This window comes from Protopterus annectens, chromosome 1.part0 (genome assembly GCF_019279795.1).
Source record: "Protopterus annectens isolate FY-2018-M chromosome 1.part0, PAN1.0, whole genome shotgun sequence".
In the NCBI taxonomy this organism is placed as follows: Eukaryota; Metazoa; Chordata; order Ceratodontiformes; family Protopteridae; genus Protopterus; species Protopterus annectens.
In genome coordinates this window covers 221,628,141-221,646,209 of record NC_056725.1, presented here as the reverse complement: position 1 = coordinate 221,646,209, position 18,069 = coordinate 221,628,141, and the positions used below count along the sequence as shown (strand labels likewise).

General features: G+C 43.0%; 1 protein-coding gene across 2 annotated transcripts in view; it reads left to right on the top strand.

Moving 5' to 3' along the window:
* Positions 1-18,069, top strand: part of EIF2AK2 (eukaryotic translation initiation factor 2 alpha kinase 2) — a 1,554,704-nt gene that overhangs the window by 320,275 nt on the left and 1,216,360 nt on the right. The gene's annotated exons all lie outside the window — the stretch shown is intronic.

The window sequence follows — 18,069 nt, the reverse complement described above, 5'->3', positions numbered from 1 at the left end:
AAGGCAAGTCAAAGGTATATGTCCTTTTCCCCACTGTAGTGCGATCCTGGTGTTAGTATATAGTTAGGGGGGTGGGGGTGTACCCCCCACATAATTTGGTTTTCTCTTGTCTGGTTTTGTTTTACATTATTTGGTAAAACTGAACTAGGTAGGGGATATTCGCCCTCCACACCTCCCAATGTGGGGGGCTGTGCCCCTACCCCCCAACTATATATACTAACACCAAGATCACACTTCAGTGGGGAAAAGGGCATATACCTTTGACTTGCTTTAGAGTACTACTTGTCAGTGAAATGATTTTTAGGTGAAATGAATTTTAGGTGATTTGGTCTCACTGAAATGGGTGTCAGTGAAGTGGTCTTTCAGTATAGTCATACAGATCCATATATACCTATATATGTGTGTGTGTGTATATATGTATTCATATATATATATATATATATATATATATATGTGTGTGTGTGTGTGTGTGTGTGTATATGCATATTCTAGCTCCCAGATATCTCTGCTTTAGTGTAAGGGGAATAATTTAGCTTCAGATTTAATTAAACTTTTATGTTCCTACTCTCATTGTTGATGTTCTGAGGGCTCAATTTCACCAGGAGCCTGTCTTACTGCGTACATGAATTCCTCCCACAAGTTATGTGGCCGGTAAACATACTACATTAGTACTCTTTTCAAGTGTTATGAATGATATTAGCATAGAGAGCCTTATGATGAGCAGTAGTGCAGTTCTTTCTTTGTGCAGTTATAACATGAGAAAGTTTGGAGGTATCACCAATTTTCTTTCAGTTTTGCAGAATGCCTTCACATACTGGCATGATGGCCAGTCTGTACAGGCATTCTTCCTTTCCTACTGAATAATTTTCTGGCATCTTCAGCATCCAGAGGAAACCACTTGTTATCATGGCATCCAGAAGAAACCAGTTGTTCCCATGGGATGCCTAATGGAAGTTACGCCAGGTAGATGAGTGATATTGCAACAGTGATTCTTGTATTTGAACATCTACTCTTAGGGTGCGAATGCTGACTCAGATGTACCTTCTTACTAGTTTGGCTCTTTCAACTTTTCCATCGCTTTCTTCTCCTGGGAAGGCTGTATCTTCACAAGTCCTCCTTGCATGTATGAGTGGTCCATAGGCGTCCTGCTGTGGTACTGATGGACAGGACTCTGAGACTCTTCATTTACTCATTAACTTGAAGTAACTGCAGTGGTCAGTCTCTGCCAGTAATAGTCTGGGTACCAGATATTCAGTGATCGTCCCGTTAGACACCTCACAGTCTTCTACCAGATATCAGGTGCTCCTTGTACATTTTTCCTTCATAGGTGGGAATCATTTGTAAGGCAGATTTCATTTGCTATCATCCCATCTGTGCCTACAGGATCTTCTTTGGACTGTGAAACTTTGCCCACGCATGGCGTAGCATGGCTTTATTGAGTCAGTGTTAGGTCTTTTATTTGACCTTGACTTTCAGGTCTGCCGTCACCTTCGTAGTTTGCTTTTTTGTCATGGTGCTTTTCTCACTTTCTTCACACTTGACTCTGCACTGTCTTACTCATCCCCATAGCCACTGTGTTACTATCACTGTCTCATATATGCACAATTTGCAGTAATACTTGACGTCTTTTTAGTTTATTTTTTTATTGATCGATGGCTCAGTGGCAGATGCAGGGCTTGCAGTTCACATTGCTAGTGCAGAAACATGTACGTTGTACCTGTTATGAGTTTCTATAGCAGAGTGTAGGGTCTGGTTTATGCTATGTTAACCCATGAGATTTTTGATTATCACAGTTAAACATAAAATGTGAACATCCCTTCTGAATTTCTGACCTTTTCATTCAGACATCTAAAATAAGGCTTAATAGGTGAATTGAAGCCCTTGGTCCCCTTCAAATGATATTATTTTCTTAAGTATGATGAGACAGAGTCTGCTCCATGATATATGATTGCCACAAATATATGTCACTATCAGATGCATGACCAAGGAAGCCTATCTGCAGTTATGTGCACTGATGACAAGCATCACCTTGACTGTAGTTGACTAGAGCATTAAACCATGCAGATTAGTTGATGGCTCACATAACTGACATCAAGGCAATGCAGACTAGCCAGGTTGTGGTTACAAGTATACATAATCATATGCTACACAACCGGCCAGCAAGGGCCCTGTGTTCAGATTAACAGGGTCCCCCCAACAGGAACTGTATGCAGAAAGTACATTAACTGTTACATGTAACAAGATACAAGTGTCCCATTTTGTATAGTGTCACACATATATAAAAAAGGGCATTATCTCACAGGCACCTGAGGGAGGCAGATTGGATGATAAAGGTGTGGTAGAGAATACTGTCTTGTTGGAGGAACCTGTCACCATTGCCAAGAGATATGTCAAAACACAGTTACTAAGAAGGATGTTTTGGTTCAGATAATGCAGTTTTTTCCACTGTAAGGCGAAGGTATTCAGGCATGTGTACTAATGTGTCTGCTGTAAGTTTACAGAATGTTGTCATAGGTAGGAAATCATTTCCAGGGTGTTTACGTAACAGGAGTTAATTAATATGCTTATCTACCACTATGCCCCTAACACTTCATATCAGAAGACTTCAGCATGGTCAAGGCAGAAGCATCAGCCTTCTCTGGTTCAGCATGCAGGATGATTTGGAGATGTGCAGCTACTGTTGATGAGGATATCATCCACAGCTTATTGACAAAGAAGAGCTGACCCAGAAAGTTGCGTACTGCAGCAGAAAGCAGAAGTTATTCCTCCCCAACACTATCACTGCTGTGAAAGAATTTAATCCACCTGTTTTTCTTCTCCATACTAGATGTTTCTTTTATAAGATGGCAAAGGATGCAGACCAGGACATAGTTGTGCTGACTTTCATCGTCATCATCATCTTCTTCATCATCAGTCCTCATTTTCCCAATTTCTACATGGAGTCGGGGTGTTGTGTCAACTGCCACCATCTCTCTCTCTATTCAGTGCAACTCTGTTAACGTCTTTGACACTCTTCCCTGTCACAGGTCTTCTCTCACACAATCCATCCATCATGTTTCCTTGTTTCCTTTTGCCTTCTTCATTTCTGTCCCAAATCATCCTCTACTTTTCTGCATATAGCCTGAATCACCGTAATCTGTCCTCTGTTTAACTTTTCTGCAATTGGAGCTACTTTGGCTTCTGTTCTTATGTCCTCACTTTTCATCTTTCCCACAATGTGCATCCTACCTTCCTTCTCAGGCACTTCATCTCCATCACCTCTAGCTTCCACAACTGTTCTGCTTTTACTGCCCATGGTTCTGTACCATACAGTAGTGCTGGTCTCACCACTATTTTGTACACCTTACTTTTCAGCTTCTTTGGCATTCTTCTGTCATACACTACCCCTGACACACTGTGCCAGCTGGTTGAAGCCCCACTAATTTTAGCTTTGTCCTCCTTTTTCAGACTTCCCTGCTCCTCAACCACTTATCTCAGATATTTGAAGATGTTAGTGTATTCTGCTATTTTCTCTTCTATCTCAAGTCTCAGCTTAATCTGATTTCCCCAATCTGCTCCCATTATAACTATCCATACTCAGTTTCATCCCATTTGCATTCAGTTTTGCATTCCATGGCGCTATCTTTTCCTGAAGTTCTTGCTCAAAGTCTGCCTGTAATGCCACATCATCCTATATACAGCGACTATATGGCTCTCTCCCCTGACTATTTTGCTAATGTAGTCCGTCACCTGTATTTACAGCAGTGGGCTCAGAGCTGAACCCTAATGTTCATCCGTTCCCATTAGGAACTCCTCTGTGAGACTGAACAGTATTCGTACATGAGTCATTGGGTCCTTGCTCATAACTTGAACTAATTCTACCATTGTTTCTGGGACTTCAAACCACTGCAGGACTGCCAAAATTAGCTTTCTGGGGACCTTGTCATATGCTTTCTCCAGGTCTAGGAATGTCCATTTGGGCTGTTTCCTCATCTCCAGCTTCTTCACAACTGTCTGTCTCACTGCAAACATTGGGTCAGTTGTGTTGCATCCTCATCTGAATCCAAACTGCTCATCTGCCATCTTACCTTCTACTGATCTAGGTATTTGTTTATCAGTCATCCTCTCCAGAGCTTTCATGCAGTGTGACATGAGTGTGATACAGCTGTACTGCTTACAGGTGTGAATGTCTCCTTTGTTCCTGAAGACTGGCACTAGTATGCTTAGTCTCATATGGGATATGCCTTTCTCTCCATACTGCAATGAGCACCCTCAACAGCCACTCGCCCAGTATTTTTTTTATCCTAGCTGCTGTGACCTCATCAGAGCCTGTTGCTTTCCCCTGACTTCATTTTCCTTAGTGCTTTTCTGACTACCTTTATGGTGGGATCCTCCTCTTTTTTCATTGTAGGCTGTGTCTAGGGCAGTGTAGTTTATGTGGGGTTTTCTTCATTCAGAAGCTGCTTCTGCTCCATCTTATTTTGATGTCCTGTGCAGATGAGTGAGTAGGTTTTTGCTGGCATCACTTATGAAGGGTGTCTAACTATCTTCTTTATCTTTCTTTCTTTGCCTTGTTAACTGATATAATTTCTTTGTGCTATCTACTTTGTCTCTTTCCAGAAGCTGGTAGAGTGCCTCTGATGCCTTATTCTTTGCTATTGCAATGCCTCTCTTTACCTGTTTGTTAGCTAACCAGTATTCTTTCCAAGCCTGGCCCATCTTTTCTTTCTCACACTTTTTCCAGCACACCCTCTTTCTTTTGATGACTTCCTCCATTCCAACACTAGCTTCCCTTATGTACCTTATTTCCTTACTTAGCTTAGCCACATATCAGATGATATTCTTCACGTTTCACTGTTGCAGTCATCACACGTGGGTTATCTGCCTGTAGGTAACCCTCAGTCGGCCCGAATACCAGAGTCTTGGGATTTCTGCATTGGATACTGTCGCCTCTTCCATGACGTCAGGTCGTCAGGGGTATAAAACATGCAGCCGACGCCATTACATCAACTTTTCTTTCCGTGCAGGAGCCCGAAGCAGAAACAGTTCGCAAGTGCCGGTTGGCCGCTACCTGGAATTTTCATTTTTTGAGTTTCAAACCTGAAGTCTTCTAAAGCTAAGTACCCTGTTGGGGATCCTTTTTTCTTGCTCTAACCAATGTCAGAAAAAGTTAACAATTGTTTTGCCTGTGGAAAGCAAATACCTCACAGAGATTTTCATTCTTACTGCGTCACCTGCTTAGGCCAGACCACGATGTTCCTCGCTGTCGGTCTTTTGCCTTGTTCAATGCCAAAACTATTTGTCGTCGGGCTATCTTTGTCACTAAATTCTTTATTCTCGTTCTCCGTATTCCGAAATAGCTTCTTTAAGCCTTCTGACTACAGATCTTCCGAAAAAACATATGTCTGTTTAGGTGCTTTTTTTTTTTTTTTTTTTTTTTAAAGTACAAGAGCTGTTTTCCCTTACGTTTGCAAGGTACTTTGCAATTATAGGCTTAGTGCCTACGATTAATTTCTCCTTATTGATGAGAGTTGACTGCTTGTATCAGTTTCAGGCTTCCTAGGGCTTTCCAGCAGGTTCTAGAGAAAGTGGTAGTTACAGAGGGTTTACTTTTTAGTTCTACTACTGAGAAACCAGCTAGTTCTAAGGGAAAATTTGAAGAGCAGACTTTCTGGCACCTGGAATAGTTTAACCGTAGCCCTGTGGTGCTGCACGATGCGAAAAAACACACACGTTTTTAAGCCAGAAAGTTGAAAGGTATAGAAATCAGCCCAAAAAAGGCTAATTTAATTACAATTTCAGAGCTAGAAACCACTCCTCTAGTGTTAGATAGGCAATACAATGCTCACCACTCCCACTGGTAAGCAGTAGGACGTCCCGCTACCACATCAAGGTCTGGATAGCTCTGAGCACAGAAAAGTCCTGAGACAAGCAAAGCCTGGGATCTGGACTATACTGGCTAGGAAAGGTAGGAAACGAGCAAACAAGATAGTATTTTTTTTTTGTTTTGGTCAGAACAAGCTAAACAATACAATAATACAGTAAATAAACACAGAAAAGGCTAACACACTTGAGTGTGTAGTCCTAAACAGTAAATGCAATTAAAACTCTACAAAATTAGCAATTTAAAACTTTTTAAATGAAGCAAGGCAAGTGCACAACTGAAAACATTATTTAAGAGGCAGTAATACAGTAAAATATGTAGCTAGTCTACCTATACAGAGAAGTCTATATATACATAAAAGCAGCTAAAACACACTTAAACAATTCAGATGCAGTACAACCTAGAGCACTTGAGTTGTAGCAATAGTAAGGCAAATACAGTTTTAATAAATGTACTAAAATATACTCTATATTTCCAAATCGTTTGAGAAGTACAGTCAGAACACAAGAAGATTCAGGCAATTTTATTTATTTATTTATTTATTTTTAAAGAAAGGGAGAAAGGAGGAACAGAAGGCCTTCTCAGATGTTCTCTCTGTATTAGGTAGAATGAGCTAATGACACTAGACTGGGAGGAGTGTCCCAGATCAAATTTACAGTAGGGGCGGGCAACTTCAAAGCCACCAAGTACTAAAGCTATTCGCTTACACTGTTTTAGACTGTAAACACTACAGAAATCTTTATGACAGCAGTGATCCACAAAATGAAAGTTTTTAAACAGATAAAGTAGCAAAGAGACTCTACAGAATTCTTTTAACTGAAAACAAATCAGTTACCTGTGCAGATTAGTTAATAGCAATAAAATACAGTAAAAAGTATGCAGCAGGCAATAAAAAGTGCTATATATAAATTGCTAGAAGCAATAACCAGTATAAATGAGCCAAAAAAACTGGATACTTATCTCAGATCAGAGTTGTAGTCAATGCCCCTCCTCCACTCTGCTCACTGTGTATAGACCCTGAATACATCACCAGCAACCCTCAGCAAACAGGTGCTGGATGTCATTCTTGAGGCCAGGAGGCCTGGTACTAGGAAATCCTATTCAGAAAAGTGAAAAAGATACTGTTCTTGGAGCCAGTCTCAGGGAAAGGACACAGCCGTGCCGACCTTACCTCAAATCCTAGATTATCTAGCAGAGCTGCTTCACAAAGGCCTATCCTTCTCATCCATTAAGATTCATCACTCTGCCATCTCAGCTCATTGCAGTTGTGAGCCACCCCTCTTCTCTCACCCTCTGGTCAAACAGTTCCTAAGAGGAGCTAACAATTTAAGACCTCCAAGGAGAGCTCCCACTCCTGCCTGGGACCTTAACTTTGTACTAGAGAAGCTCACGCTTCCCCCTTTTGAGCCTGCTGCTACAGCAGAGTTAAAATTCCTCTCTTGGAAAACAGCCTTACTTCTAGCCATCACTTCAGCAAGAAGCGTGTCTGAGTTACAGGCCCTTATGGCTGTGGAACCCTTCATTATCTTCCATTTGGACAGGGTTTCCCTCAGGACTAACCCATCATTTATGCCCAAGGTGGTATCCATTGTGGCTTTAAACCAATCCATCCATTAACAACCTTGTTTCCTACTCCTCAGAATGAAAGGGAGAGGATCCTGCTCTCCTTGGACATGCACAAACAGCTTAGGTTCTACCTTGACAGGACTTAACCATTCAGAAAATCTGACCGGCTGCTAGTCAGCTTTGCTACAGGGGCAGAGGGCAAGGCCATTTCAAAGCAAACCATTTTCAAATGGATAGCACACTGCATCCATTTCTGCTACAAGCACCACGGAAAACCTACCCCACAGGGGATCAGAACCCATTCCACTAGGGCTACCTCAACCTCAACAGCATTTCTCAGGGGAGTCCCTACCAGGGATATTTTGGAAGCTGCAACCTGGAGTTCAGTACACACCTTCACCAAGCATTACCACTTACCTATCTTTTGTAAATCCAGAGCTGGATTTGCTACAGCAGTCTTACAAGGCCTGCTAGCCAGCCCTAATACTTCTTGACTGCCTCCACCCTTCCTCAGCTTTGAAAATCAACCCAATTGTGATGACTGCAACAGTGAAACACGAGGAACATAGTACAGCTGTGTACACTTACCATAAAAGTAGATGTTCGAGTGTATTCACTGTTGCAGTCCTGGTTACCCTCCCTCCAGCCTCCTGATTTTTCAATACTTCTACCTATCCTCTTTTTTGGCCATATCTTATGGCAGTGGTATTTATTTTTTACTGGAGGTGTTTCACACCATGTAATTGCTTCCTATTTTGGGGGATCCTGACGTCTGCGGCAAGACAAACTGATGTAATGGTGTCGGCTGCATGTTTTATACCCCTGACGACCTGACATCATGGAAGAGTCGACAGTATCTGATGCAGAAATCCTAAGACTGGTATTCAGGCCGACTGAGGGCTACCTGCAGGCAGATAACCCAAGTGTGATGACTGCAACAGTGAATACACTCGAACATCTACATTTATGGTAACTGTACACAACTGTACTTTCTGTAGTCTTCACACATGCTGATTTGAGGTGTTGCCATTCTTCTTCATCTCCACCTATTTCCTGTTCCTCTTCTTAAGATGCTAGAGCCATGAGTAATTCTTTAATTATTATGCTTTCTCTCTAGCCAACTTCCAGGTTTTCAACCTGATCTTTGTTGACCTTAGAGCCTTCACTGACCACTGCTTTCAGCCGATTGTAGCAACTTGTGGTTTATGCTGTGGGACGAATGTTTCACTGGGGATGACTTTGCAATAGCTAATTCTACCCCACTGCCCTTTCCTTACTAGGAGGAAGTCTACCTGAGTTGCATGTTGGCTACTGTTGTTTGTGATATTGTGATGGCCTTTCCTGCTGGGACCATATGTTGGCCACCATCAAGCCATTTGCCAGATGTAAGTATAAAATAGCCAGCCTCTCCTTCTTAATCCCTGTTGCCCCACCCATGTGAATCCAGGCAGTTCTCTTATCTTCTTCTGTCTGTCCTGATATGTTCATTAAGATCACTCATTATCAGTACTGATTTATGTTGTCCTGCTTTATCTAGTAGGTCCTGCATATGCTCTCTGAATGCACTCGTTTCCTCACTGTCATAACCCTGCTGTGGGGCATAGGATGAGATTATGAAAACTGTCCTGTTATTACACTGGAGTCTGATTGGCATGGGTTTGTCACTAATTCTGATGACATCCCTCATTGTCTTCTGAAACCTCTCCCTCACCACACTTCCCACACCATTTCTATGCAAGTCCTGCTGAGTAGTAAACTCTGGACTCCAAGCCAAGTGGCTTTTCTGCACTGCCCTTCCATCTTGTCTCTTGAATACGTTGGATGTCCAGCCTCCTCCTTATCATGTCATCCACTTCCATGCTGCGTCCTGTCAATGAAACTACATTGAGTATTGCATTTCTTAGTTCATGTTTGGCAGATTGTTTGGTTTTATATCAACTTTTGCTCAACAGAGCTATCCCAGATAACCAAAACTGGGCAACTGGACACTGGCCAGCCAGTAGCTTATTGACACAGGGCTACTGGGCTTTATGGAGGGCACCCACTGGCTAATAAGGATACATTCACTCCTTCCACCAGTATCTTTTCTGTCATACAAATCATGGAAGGACTATGCTCTTATGGAACTGACAGAGAAGCTGTATGTTAACCTCTGATATAAAGTGTTTTTGTGAGTTCAAGCTAGCAGCAGTAAAGTCAATCCGGTTTTACTTCCAATGGCTCATGTGAAGGCTGTAAGTTTTACCTGAGATGGATTTTGTTGAGACAGGTCCAGGGTCATCATCTTTCTTTCTGTTACAAGTTGGATGTGCCCTTTGCCCTGCAGGTTCAGGAAATGCTGGCCCTTTATGTCCTCATTGAGGATCACTTGTTAATAGTACCAAAATTATGAATTCAGCAGGCAATTCCCTTTTCTCTAACTCAATAGGCAAAATATGGAACAATCTTCCATCCACTTTGTCCTCTTTGCCTACTCTCCAACTATTCAAGAAACAACTTTTCATACACCTTAATAAATTCTGGCTTTGCTCTTGTACCAACCCAGACTAGCCTGTACACACCCTCATATTTGTTATAAACTTTTTCAACCACTTGCTTTTCATCTTTTACTCCAACTGAGTTATTATCCCTTTGTTGTAAATATTACTTAACTCAAAAAAAAAAAAAAAAAATTATTTTTTGTTTAGATTTGATACCTTATTATATTGCTTGCTAGTTCTAACCTATGACCTCACTGAATTAGTTAAGACATTTAATATTTGTACTTACATTTTTTCCCTTTCTATAATACAATTGTATTCCCAATAACTGTTTCAATCCTCTGGAGCTTTTCTCCCCGGGCCTCCACTGAAAATGGACATCAATCCAGCTGGACTAGCCCGGTCAACAAATGTAAAATAAAATAAATAAATAAAATAAATCTGGATGCTGCTGTGTCTATACTCAGAGGAATATAGACTCCGTGTTCTAGGAACTCGTATTGTTGTTCAGCAATTTGTATGTCAGCCATATGTGCATTAAATAGTTGGTTGTCTTGCAGATTCATATAGAATAGTTTCACCCAGAGAAGATTGCTGAGCTGATTATTTCAGTAAATTACTTTTCTTTTCTTTCCCTTTTATGAAAGCAGATGTGGAAATCATTATTGAGTAGTTTTGAAAATGTCAGTTTAGCTGTTTGGTGCCCCAGATGGTGAACTAGACTTGATCTGTGTTCATATTCCAAAGCGTGCTGATTTGTTTTTCTAATGCTAAGGTTCGGAATTGAATGAAAGGATTAACTTAAAGAGGTATTGTTTGGGATTTCCTGTTCTGATATCCCCACCTCAGCATTTTCACTGGCTCCCTTCCCACAGAGTGCATCCTTCTTACCTTTGCATGTCAAGACAACATGCTGTGAAATGGGAAGTGTCAGCAACACTCTGTATTTCCTTTTTCTCTTCTGATGCTCACACAATGTGGATCTCAGGCCCAATATTCATCATACAGACATTCTTGCAATCACTACCTATATGTGGTCATGAGATCACCAACTGTAACCTACACAAGTATAACCAGTATTGCCTGAGAAAGGACCACACTGAGGGGCATTGCCACAAGTGCTGTTTGTTCAACTTGCATGTGAAGGAAATGCAGTGGAAAGTTTGAGGCCTACACCAGCTCTTTAAGTATGGTGGTCTTAGAGGATGCTTAGTGCAGGGACTTGCAGGAGGGTTGTCTACATGAAGTCAGGTCAGTGCCGGTCTACTTTAAGAAGATAAGGTAATCTGAGGTAAGACACAAGTCAGAGACTCTTTCTGAAAAATTCACTTATGAGACAGCCATACATTCCCTATACATTTTGCTGTTCTCTGTGAATAGCAGGTGTGGTTAAAATGCATACCTATCATCAGATGGCAATGAGAGGAGCCTGTGAAATGTACCTAGCAAGACACCTTGGGGACGCACCATGGGTATCCACAAAGAACTTGCATCTTTCAGGCATGTGGGACACGTCGGCACATGGCCCAGCTCATCTGTGCATTCCTCCAAGGGAAGGACTGTACTTCATTAACATCTCCTCTGGTCAAGCAAAACTCACCACTAGGATTGGGAAAACTCTTTTAGCTTCTTCTTCACCATCTGAGTCTTTGAGAGTGTGACAGACATTGGATGTGCACATATTGTTTGATATCTGGTAGGATTTGATGTCATATTTGTAGAATCATAGCTTTTGGGAACATGGCGTGATGCCAGCACATGGCATTATGTTCTTCGTGTTTCACTGTTGCAGTCATTACATTTGGGTAATCCTGCTGGCAGGTTGCCCTCAGCCGGCCTGAATTCCAAAGTCTTGGGTCCTGCGTCGGCTGCTCCCTTCCCTGACGGCAGGTCGTCAGGGGTATAAAAGAAGCAGCCGATGCCATTTTCTTCAGTCTTTCTTGCTGTGCGGTGCCCGAAGCAGAAGCAGTTCGCAAGTGCCGGTCGGCCGACTCCTGAGATTTTTGTGTTTGAGTTTGAGATCCGAAGTCTTCAATAAAGCTAAGTACCCCGTTGGGGAAACTTTTTTTCTTGCTCCAGACCGATGTCAGAAAAAGTTAATAATTGTATTTCTTGTGGAAAGCAAATACCACGCACTATTAAGTGTCGGTATGATTTTGCTTTAAACTTTTTTGGACGCCGGTTTAATTATCCTGAAATGTCGTCGGATAGCCATCCGACTACCGGAGTTTACAAAAAATGTGAAGAAAAAGAAAAACAACCGAGGCCCAAAACCGACGAAGAAGCTTCTCCTAAGCCAGTCGTCGGTTTGCCGGTTCTCAGTGAGGCGCTTTCGCAGCCCCTGACGCCCGCTACTTTAGAGTCGCAGGCCACTACCGACTCCCACATGGAGTCGGCCATGCCACTGGATACTCAAGGTATTGGAGCCTCGGACGCTAATCCCTCAGATGGGTCCGGAACCGCTGAGCAGGCACCGGCTTCTGAGGGCGTATTCAGACCTAAACATCCTTACATTAAAACAACTTCAGCATCAAAGGCAAAAACTAAAGCACCTTCTAAAGCAAGGAAACAAACTCAAGAGCCACGTGGACAGGCCTCTATGCCCAAAAAACAGATGCTCAAAATGGCCGAAGACTTGATTACCTTGATCAGGGGTTCCCATTCCCCTCCTGATAAGCGGCCTAGGCAAGACACTGACTATGAATCTTCAGATCAGGTTTCTATTTCTCCTGATTCCTCTTCTGATCAGAAATATTCTCTTCCCCCCTATGAGGATTCTGATGCTGAAGACTCTATACCTTCAGCATCTCCTCCTGAGGACTATTCCTTTGGGGAAACCTTGCATACCATGAGGGAGCATTTCCACTGGGAGAGCCAAGATTTTTCAGAATCTAAGAGGCTCAGGGATTTTCTCTTACTACCTCAACACAGGCCTCTAGCTATTCCACCTGTGTTAGACATTGTAGATGATGTGTTTTCGGAGTCTAGTTTGACCCCTGACTCCTTCCACTAGCTCCTGTTAGGCCTGACAGATATTACAGGGTTACGGACTCACACAAATTTCTTTTTAAAAACCCTGCTGCTGACCCAGAAACTGTTTCACAGGGTCCAAAGGGAGTTAGGGCTTCCACTGCAAAAAGCCCAACCCCCCTCTGACAGAGATTCAAGGGCACTGGATAGATGGGGGAAAAAAGGTTTACACATCTGCAACTTTGGCTATAAAGGCCTTAAACTGTCAATTTCATATTCTTAAGTATCAGCAACATGTCATGGGATTGCTTAAACAGAAAATGTTGTTAAATTCTGAATGTGTAGAAAACAAGGAAATGCAGGATTTATTGTATGCAGCAGAACAAGTTGGAAAGCATACCTTGCAATGTGGTTTTGATTCTTTGGAAGCCTCCTGCAGGGCTGCAGTTACGGGTTCTGTAATTAGAAGGCATGCTTGGTTAAAGGAACAGAATCTGTCTGATCATGTTAAAGTTAAATTACTATATGCACCTTTACAGCATGATACTTTTGTTTGGTGTTAAGGCAGTAGAGGTGTTAAAGAAAATGGAGGACAAAGCTAAATCTATGCAAACTGTCAAATCATTTTTACAAGTACAGCCACCCAGGTTTAGTAGACACTGGCCTACAAAAAATTGGTCCTTTCCTGTGACAGACAGACCTCAAAGGGGCAGATCCCAGGCGCAAGGTTCTTATAGGCCCAAGCAATGGGGTGCTTCTACCTCCAAAGCTGGAGAAGATAGATCACAAACATACAGAAAACAGTCCCAATGACTTCCCCCCTGCCTGTACCAAGCACTTATCTTCTGGCAGCACCCTTAGAGGGAAAAATAGCACTTTTTGCTCAAAATTGGCACATCATAACCCAGGACAAGTGGGTTCTAAACATAGTGTCACAAGGATACAAGTTCCATTTCCATACTATGCCAAAGGCAAACGGATGGCCAGATCTGCCAAAAAATCAATGGGCAGAGGCGTAAAAACAAGTCTCATCCCTCATGGACATGGGGGCCATTCAACAAGTACCAGAGCAGGAACAAGGGACAAGGATTTTACTCAAGACTGTTCTTGGTACCCAGAAAGGACAAGGCCTGGAGGCCGATACTGGACCTATCTACCCTGAACACTTTCCTGGATATTCCAAAATTCAAAATGTTGACTTTGCAGCAGCTTCTGCCCATGTTGGGCAAGAATGCTTGGCTTGTGACTTTAGACCTAAAAGAGGCATGCCTGCATGTTCCAATCAGACAGTCGTGCAGACGATACTTAAGATTCAAGGCTGGTTCAATGCATTACCAATTCTCTGCACTGCCCTTTGGCTTATCTACTGCGCCCAGGGTCTTTACAAAGTGCCTGGCACCAGTAATTGCATTCTGCAGACAAAGAGGAATACAGATATATCTTTACTTGGAAGACTGTCTCATTCAAGCAGAGAACAAGGACATTCTTCTTCAACATCTGTCGTTTGTGAAAAGACTTCTAACATGCCTAGGGTACACAGTCAACAAAAAGAAATCAAAACTAGTACCCTCACAAGAGATAACATTCCTGGTTGAAAACTTGAATACAACTGCCCAGATGGTTTATCTCACGCCAGACAAACAAAGGCAACTGACTACCTATTTCAAAATGTGGCAACAAAGGCCCAGTTATCTGCAAGAAAAATTCTGCAGGCTTTGGGCTTCATGGCATCCTGCATCCTACTAATTTCATATGCAAGACTGCATATGAGGAAACTTCAATTGTACCTAAAAAGTGTTTGGACTCAACATTGCCACAGCCTGGAAAAAGTCATTACCCTCATTCCCTGCCTGCAACAGGAGTTTCGATGGTGGGCAAAGGCTTGTCACCAGAACAAGGGACAACCATTCACATTACCTCCAGCCAGGCAGACACTAACAACGGATGCATCAGATTATGCATGGGGAGCCCACATGGCAGGAAGAGGCATTCAGAGCACATGGTCCTCAAACCAAATGCATCTACATATCAATCAAAAAGAGATGTTAGCTGTTCAAAATGCCCTGACAGCCTTCAAGGACCTACTTCATCTGGGACAACTACTGATAAAGACAGACAACACCACGGTCATGTGGTATATAAACAAGCAAGGGGGCACACATTCTTACCCCCTTTGCAGACCAGCCATGACCTTGTGGGATACAGCTTTGACTTACCAAGTACATCTGCAGGCACAATTTCTACCAGGAAAGAAAAATACTCTGGCAGACGAACTAAGCAGCAACCTCATGGATCCCCACAAGTGGAAGCTGGAGCCACAAGTCTTCAGCATGATAACAAGGAAATGGGGATGCCTGGACATAGATCTATTTGCCTCCCTTCTCAATTACCAAATAAAAAGATTCTGCACAAGGACTTATCACAGACAAACATGGAAAGTGGACGCCGTATCTTTCAGCTGGAAAAACCTATCAGTATATGCCTTTCTTCCACTGCCTTTCCTCCCCAAGGTGCTCCTAAAGGTCAGACAGGAGAAGCCAAAGATGATACTGATTGCCCCAGACTGGCCACGCCAGTATTGGTATCCAATACTAAGGAACTTATCTCTATACCAGGCTTGGACCTTACCTCACATACCTTGACTACTGTCTCAGCAAAGCAATCAGATCATGCACAGCCAACTCAGGACATTAAACTTGGCAGCATGGCGGATAATGTAGACATACAAAAAACACCTCTCAGTAAAGCTGTGATGGATGTCATTCTGGAAGCCAGAAGGCCTAGTACTAGAAAGTCTTATGCTGGAAAATGGAAGAAGTTCTGTGCCTGGAACCAGGCACAAGGAACTGATACAGCAGTACCAAATATTCCTCAGATTTTGCAATACTTAACTGAGATGCTGGACAAAGGCCTATCTTTTTCATCAATTAAAATTTGTGCCTCTGCCATTTCGGCTCATTACAATACAGAGCCACCACTTTTTTCTCACCCTTTATTAAGGCAGTACCTCAGAGGAGCCAAAAATTTAAGGCCCCCAAGAAGACTACCAATACCTGCATGGGACCTCAACTATGTCTTGGAAAAGCTCACCCTGCCTCCTTTTGAGCCAGCTGCTACAGCTGATATGAAGATGTTCTTCGTCTTCCCTTGCTGCAGTCCTGACAATTGGGTATAGTCCGCGTCCCAGTCGGCCCGAATACCAGAGAGAGTTGACGTCGGTCATGGCCCCTTAGACTGACGCCAGTACGACAGGGTACTAATGCGCATGACCCACGCCATTTCCTCAGTCTTTTTTGCCGCATGGTCCGATGCAGAAGCAATTTTGCGAGTGCAGGTTGGCGTTCTGAGATTTTCCAAACCGGAGTTTCAGACCAATACAGAGTTGGCTAAGAAACTCTGGGGAACATTTTGGTTTTTCTTGCCTCAGTATATTACCGGATGTCAGAAAAAGTGAATAACTGTATTTCTTGTGGGAAGCAGATACCGCATAGGGATTATCATACTTTGTGTATACCTTGTTTAGGGCCTGAGCACGACGTTGTTGGTTGCCGCCTTGTGCTAGATTTAACAAGCGCACTATTAAGAGGAGGCTTGATTGTGCTAGGTTAGTGTTTGGGAAGCAATTATACTATGCCGCCGGATACTCCACGCCTGCTTCATCTAAGAAGCGCAAGGACAAAACAGTGAAGTCTAGGGTGAGGAACCGCAGTCCCGGACGCCGGTCCTTTAGAAGGCTCAGGGAGCCAGAGGTTTTGCCAGGAGTCTCTATGGAGTCTCAGGCAGATACTTTACTGTTACAGGATGTGCCCTCTCAGGAGGTAGGCCAGGCTGAGGGGCTTCTCAGGTAACTGTTCTTCCTCTCTTCCCAAGGTAGTTAGGCCTCTCCTTCTGTTGCCAAAGCTTCTTTTAGAGGAAGGCCAAGTTCAGCTTCTGTAGGGGCTTCTCCTAGCATTTCGGCTCTGTGCCTAAGAAACATATGCTTAAAATGGCAGAAGATTTGATTACTCTGATTAGAGGTTCTATGCCCCCACCTGATAAGAGGCCTAGGGTGGAACAGGAGTTTGATAGTTTTGAACAGTGTTCACAGGCTTCAGAGTCTTCTGTGGAAGACTTGCAAGAGTTTCCTACTTATTCTGATTCTGATGTGGATGATTCCACTCCTTCAGCTTCTCCTCCTGAGGATTTTTCATTTTCAGAGACTCTTCACTCCATGAGGGAGCACTTTAAATGGGAAGGCCAAGATTACTCTGACTCCAGAAACAGGCTTAGGGAATTTTTGTTTTTGCCCCAGCATAGGCCCTTAGCTATTCCTCCTGTGTTGAATGTGGTGGAGGATGTTTTCGCAGAGGCTTCTCTGAACCCTGATTCCTTGCCTCCTGCTCCTGTTAAGCCTGATAGGTATTATAGGATGCCCGAAGCTCATAAGTATTTGTTTAAGAGTCCCAGGGCGGACCCAGAAACTGTTTCTCAGGGGTCTAAAGGTGTTAAAGCTTCTGTGGTTAAAAATCCTGTACCCTCTGATAAAGAGGCAAGGGCTTTGGATAGGTTGGGTGAGAAAGTATATACTTCTTCCACTCTAGCCATGAGGGCGTTGAATTGTCAGTTTCATATGCTGAAATATCAAAATTATCTCCTTTCACAATTGAAATCTAAGGTGGATGCTTTGGCGGAAGGTATTGAGTGTAAAGAATTGCTGGATTTGGTTCATGTGTCTGAACAAGTGGGTAAGCATTCTTTGCAGTGTGGTTTCGATGCTGTTCAGGCCTCCTCGAGGGTGGCTGCTACTAGTTCTGTTCTTCGCAGACATGCCTGGTTGAAGGATCAGAATTTAGCTGAGCATGTTAAGACTAGGATTTTGGATGCTCCTTTACAGTCTGATGTGTTGTTTGGACCGCCTGTGGAAGCAGTTTTAAAGAAAATGGAGGACAAAGCTAAGTCTATGCAGACTGTTAAAGATTTTTGCAGGTGCAGCCTCCAAGTTTAGTAGAAATTGGCCTGCTAAGGGGTGGACATATCCTGCTTATGGTTCCCAGTCTAGGGGTAGGTCTAGACGTGGTAGGGGCAGGGCTCAAGGTCTTTAGGCCTAGATCAGACAGTTCACCTGCTCAGACTTCTGGTGAGGGCAGGGGTCAGTCCTTTCGTAAGCAGAACCAATGACCTGCCTTTTCAGCTGCCAGTGGACTCTCGCCT